Raw genomic sequence first — 6041 nt, 5'->3', positions numbered from 1 at the left:
AAAAAAAAAACCAACAAAATCCAACCTTTCTGAAAGTCGGGATCCTTTTCCTTGTTTTCTAAATGGAGAAACTGAGGAAGGCTTAAGTTGCGCAAAGGAAGCAGAGTGCAGATGGGAAGGAAGGAGCTCGAGTCTCTTGAGAGGTAGAACAGCAGTGTCCCCATGTAGCATTGCCTTCCCTCTCTAGGAGAGGGTGAGTCTGAGATCAGGATCTCTCTGTGTAGATCAATACGGGAAGAAAACAGCCTTCCCAGCAGTGCCAGCATTCTTCCTATTTCCTGAGTGCTCCCTGTCAGTGTAGGTCATCCTTTGCCATATGCTTTCCATCTCAGTTTTATTCTGTGCTTCATGCACCCATCGCAGCCCAGAGAAGACTTTTCCAATGTCATTCAGTTCATATGGCTGAGGAAAGAAGAAGGAAAAAAAACAAAACCAGACTACCAATTTATTTATGTTTGTTTTACTTCATTGAGTTCACATGAGGTGTTCCTAATTTACACAAATGAAGAGTAAGATGTAGTCTCCTGGGTGTAGATTTCCAGCCATTTTTGCAGACTTTGTCAGCAAATCATGCCTGTAAGGTCTGCGAGGGAGACAGACAACTGAGTGTGTCTTTCTGCCTTATGTCTATAACACTGTTGGTTCCCCTTCCAGGCACTGGGGGAGTTTATTCACTTGAGGTTTCTTTAAGCCTTTCTCAGATACTGACAATATGATCTCTGGATGTTCCTACCTGACTGCATTAACTCCTTGAAGAACCCAGGCTGAGGCTGCATCCCCAACTGAAGTATGGCTCCATGGTTTAAAGAGAAATGCAATGCACACGTTTACCATCCTCAGCATTACCATGCTATGAGCTGGCTGCCCCTGGCCAGGCTGATGCAACCTGCATGCATGGAGCTGTGCTGGGTGTTGTGCTCAGATCTGAGTTTTGCTTCAGCAATTTTCTGGAAAATGAAGGGAGCCTGCAGCTAACCAGCTGCCTGTATTTGCAAGGCGTAAATGATAGACAGCTCAGAGCTGGAGTATGGGCAGAGGATGATGATAAAGAGCAGAGTGCTTCTGTCTGACCCCGTGAATCACAGATGCTAAATTAGGCCAAAGTAGATGGTTTGCATGCATATCTATGTTGAAGTTACATATACGATCTTAAGCTGGAAATACAGGAGGAAGCAGATTTTTTAGTCTTTCCAAAACTTGTGCTGTGAGAAGTCCTTTGTGCAACGTGGAAGTAAGGCACCCCATCAGGCTGGCTTTTTGTGTTGGCCAAATAATTGGCACCTGTTACCCAAATGTTTCCCACCTTTGTTGGCCTGGTTTCCTGCAGATCTCAATTCTGCAAATAACCGCAGAAGTCATCCTTTCCATCAGCTGGTGTACAAGCAGTGTGTATTTGGTCCCAAATCAGGTGGGGAATGAGTAGCTGAGGTGCTGAGGTACTGATGTGCCATCCTCTGAGTCACGTCCCATTCCTGCTAGCTTTCACTGGGGGAGTTGGAAAGCAACACTAAGAATGAAGGGAACGGGATAAGGATGGGTGGAGGCACAATGGTAATTAAGCTGGCAATGAAAGTTGCATGGAACCAAATCACCTTGTGCTTCCATGCCTTTCTGTCCTTTAAAAAATACTCCGGATGCTGGTTTACCCTAATTGGTTCTTCATTCTGGCAAGCCAAAGAGAGCAGCTTCTTTTTCACTGCCTTTGTGTCCCTGCTTCTTGTCCTAACTTAGTTTAGTCTTCTGTGAAATTGTTTTCTCTGCAGAGACAGAGTTGCTTCATCTCTTGTAATTTCACTAGAATAATCCTTGGCTCCATGCTAGAAAAATGCTGAGAGGAGTCAGGGAGGGGAGCACTGGGGAAACAGGCATTTATCTGCACACATACACCTCAGTGCTGGGGGAGTTTGGGCAGCTTGGAAAGCACTGGAGTTCTACAATACATTTATTTCCTTGAACACTTGCTCTGTGATAAAGTAGAAAAGGCAGAAATGAGCAAAAATAGTGGGGCACCAAAGGCAATTGTGGGGGAAACAGCTCCTTTATACAGAGCCTCACTGCAGGCAGCTCAGGGTGGTCTGCACATGGTCTGTATAGAGACGGGGTTGCCCAGAGAGGTGATGGATGCCCCATTCCTGCATGCACTCAGGGTCAGGCTGGATGGGGCTCTGAGCACCTGATGGAGCTCTGGGTATCCTTGTTTAGTGTAGGGAGTGGGACCAGATGGCCTTTAAGGTCCCTTGCAGCACAAACCAATTTATGATTCTATGAAACAGGCTTAGTCCTTTAGCTAAATAAAGAGTCTTCATCAGCATCCTGTAACCAAGATAAGCATTGCCCTCGTTTTTTTACATGGATGTATAGAGGTAAAGCATGGTTCTGTTAGCAGGCCATACCATTTCTGACATAGCATCTGAGTCCCTAACCAGAAGGTACAAACCCAACGGAGACATAGCTATTAAATGTGTGTGATTTAAAGCCAGAAGGGAGCAGCCTCCTTCATACAACCAAGTGATTCTTTTCCCTTGCTAGATAAATGATGACTATAATACCGGGTGTAACAATTCCCAGTTACACTAAGGAGCATCTCTTTTCTGAGAGTTAGCCAATAGTGGTTTTCAGATGTTATTCAGACATATCCAGCCATTTCACACCAGTCCTGGCAGACGGTTCATTGCTCCCTGTGGAGAGAATAGGACTTCTTTCAGAGTTTATTGTCCCTGTATCAGTATTGTGCCTCAGGTTATCAGCCAGCATCCAAATGGCAATGCTCAGGAAGCTGCTTATCCTGTGGTCACATTTTCTGTAATTTCTTGTTATTATTATCCTCTGTTTGCTTCTGAATCCTGGCCGTTGTCAGCAAGGAGATTTGAGGTAGGTAGTCATGATCCAGTTAATATGGCAACGCCCACATTCATAACCTGGTCGTAACCTGTGATGCACTGAACTTTAATGAAGTCTGATGGGTAGTTGAAAACTTTCTGTGGTTGGAACAGCTAGAGTAGATCAAAATCAGAAATTAAAATGATATGGCTCAAGGTAGGAGTATGTAGAGTGGGGACCCACAAGGAGGGAGGCAGCACTTGCCATGCAGTGATGGGGTCTGTCACTTAACATTAGTAATGTGATGGGTGTCCTAAAGTATGAGAGGTTGTCATTTAGTCTGTGGATATGCTTATTTGTTATGCTGGCAGACAACAGAGTCCTGACTCAGACAGTTCACTGTAACTGACTAAACAGTCAAACCAATCAACAAACATGGCAGATGAGGAATTTTAATGTGAAGAATTAAACATGTTAGTTAGAGTGACCTTGCAGTGGATCTTGGTTTAGTTTTGTTGACTATCAGCAGCCTGATCCAATGGGTGATGACCAACCCATGGCAGGGGATGGAACTGGTTGGGCTTTAGGTCCCTTCCAACCCAAATGTTCTATGATATTATTAAGGAAGCCCACACACAATTCACTGGTTGAAAGTTTTTCTATTACATTTAAAGCATCACAGATTAACTCTTTTCTTTTTTCTTGCCCATCTATCTGTTTGGTCTTTGTCTTGCTCATAGGTAGTGCACTGTACTATGATTAAAGTTATATGAGGAAGTCTACTGTATAACCCTCCATTTTTATTTTTATTTAATTATTCATTTCCAAGCAGCACAAGTATGGTCTCTCTCCTATTCAGCTTTGTTGCTTTAAACACGGTGAACTGGGCAATGCATTTCCTGTCTCCCTCATTCATAAAGCCATCTGGGTACATCAGCTGTGATGGATCATTTCAATACTTTGTCTTCTACCCTGGAAACAGAGCTTTTCCTTCCCTTTTAGATAAAAGCTGCTAATATTTGAGTCCCAGTTCTAGTCAACCAGGCCATCAGACCGTAAGGCTTCCTGACAGCATATTTGGGCTGTGAACATGTGATGCTGCTCCTTGCTTCGCTAGCCCAGACAATAAATATTGCGGAGGCAGAGCAAGAAATGAGAAGGGGATTTACAGTGCATAGCATCATATGGCTTGTAGGCGAGGTTCATCCCTGGGTTAGTGCTGTTCAATTCAGAGGAATTATCCCAAGCGGTGAATCTACTCCAATGGCAGACATGCAAGACTGGAATTTCAGCTGTTGATTTATTTATTTATTTAAACTCACTCTTGTCAAAAACCTACAGGAGAATGGTTAGCGCAGAGCTCTGGGGATTTACACACCACTTGGCTGCAGAGAGCATGGGGAATTTTGAGCCTGGGATTTGACTTCCACTCACTTGGCATTGAGTTGCTAAACCTATCCGACTTTTAAATGGATTCCAGTAAGATCCAGGATGAGTACATCGTCAGTGCTGATATTCAGAGGCAAAGAATGAGGGAAACTGAGGGAAGGCCCTCAGTAAAGCTGTGTGAGCGTGCAGTAAAGCTGTTTTAAGTCTGTGAGTGTGTTTCAGACAGGATGAGGGGTTGATGCATACAGTAGCTGCACTGCGGGCTCCCAGTGGAGCACCAGAGTAGGTGGAACTTAGCTATTAGACTAAATTTTGAAGGGCATTGTTTTATGTGGAAATCACTGAAATTGATCACATTATGAGTCTTGCTTATTTAGAAGAAAATTAAACCTTATGGTATTTGTAATAACTGATAATTCGGACATGCAAGCTTAAGGCAACAAATAACTAATGCCCTCTTCTCCCTCCGCCCATAATATGAAACCATTTACACTTAAAATTGGAGTTTCCTGAAACCAAAATTCAAAGGGCAGCCCTGGCCAAAGGAGGTGTAGGAAGCAGGCAGCGAAAAGGAAATGGCAGCTTTCATATCTGCCTGAATACCTCCGTGGCCTGTTGCCATAGCATCTGAGCTCTTCCGAATCACTAACCAATTTGGACTGCTGAGCCCTCCTGTCCAGGATGGAAGCACTTCCACTACTTTAAATTCCTTCTTCCTATGGAGAGTTAAGCGAAGTGGAGGGGAGAGAGAAAGGTATGGAGAGACCAAATAAATCAGTATCATTTACAAAAAGGTTGAAAATTGAAAGAAAGGGAGGGGAAAGAAGCAAGTGCTAACAGTAAAACGAAAAATGAAGTGCTGTGATAAAAATGATGCAGTGTCCATGCAGCCCAGTGCCCAACCTTGAAAACCCCGTGAGTAAAACATTGCTCAGTGAAGATGAATCCTTTTACCTGACCTTGTTCACAGCTACATCTTTGCAGGTTAGAAAATCATTACTTGCTCACTTTGCAGCTCTCAGATGAATTCCTGCAAATCTCTGCATATGGATGGGTAGATTGGATTGGCTTAGACTGAACTGAATGGGCAAAGGTTCTCTGTATCTAGGAATGTTGTGCAGTAGCATTTGTTTTCATGAAGAGTGTAAGAAAAAATCCCCCCTGAAACAAACAAAGGGACCTCAATATGTTGCCATCAGGTGATCTGTTAGCCATTGGCCGGGCTGAAATAGCTGCACTGCAGCAGAAATGCTTGGAAAAAATAGAAGGGCTTCAGCAAAACTGCACAAGCTGTAGGAGCAAGTGGCTTATGGGTTCCTGCTCCTTTTGCAACTAAAAGGATCTGTGCACCTTCTTTCTTTGTAGCTCATCCCCAAACGAGCTACATGAGCATCCATGCTGTATAGGAATTCTTGTTTTCCCCTTGTTCACTTCTACTTGGAAGGTGAGGTCTTTGGACTGAGGCTGGGCACTAGGACTGTCCACGAGGAAAGGCCCTTGATGGGAGTTTTTAGACCCTGGATAATTTGAGGTGGACTGGCCAGACCTTGCAGGTCACAATGCCCTACATGTCACCCAACTGGCTTTACAAGGAGACCAGTTCTTTCAGACCTCAGAAAACCAGGTGGTTCCTTGCCACAGGCTAAATAAGCAAACAAAAAAATGGATGCCATCAACATCGAAGTTGCTAGGGGTAAGACTGGCAAGAAAGGCATGAGTAAAGGCAGCAAGAAGCACTGGGAGTCCTCCCTAATCCTTTTAGGATCAGGTGCTTTCGCTGGAGAACATGCTAATAGATTATAGGTCTGTCTCAGATCATTGGGAAAGTTTGC

This window comes from Meleagris gallopavo, chromosome 26 (assembly GCF_000146605.3).
Source record: "Meleagris gallopavo isolate NT-WF06-2002-E0010 breed Aviagen turkey brand Nicholas breeding stock chromosome 26, Turkey_5.1, whole genome shotgun sequence".
Classification (NCBI taxonomy): Eukaryota; Metazoa; Chordata; class Aves; order Galliformes; family Phasianidae; genus Meleagris; species Meleagris gallopavo.
The sequence above is the reverse complement of the archived record's forward strand: the minus strand, read 5'-3'. Positions refer to the sequence as shown.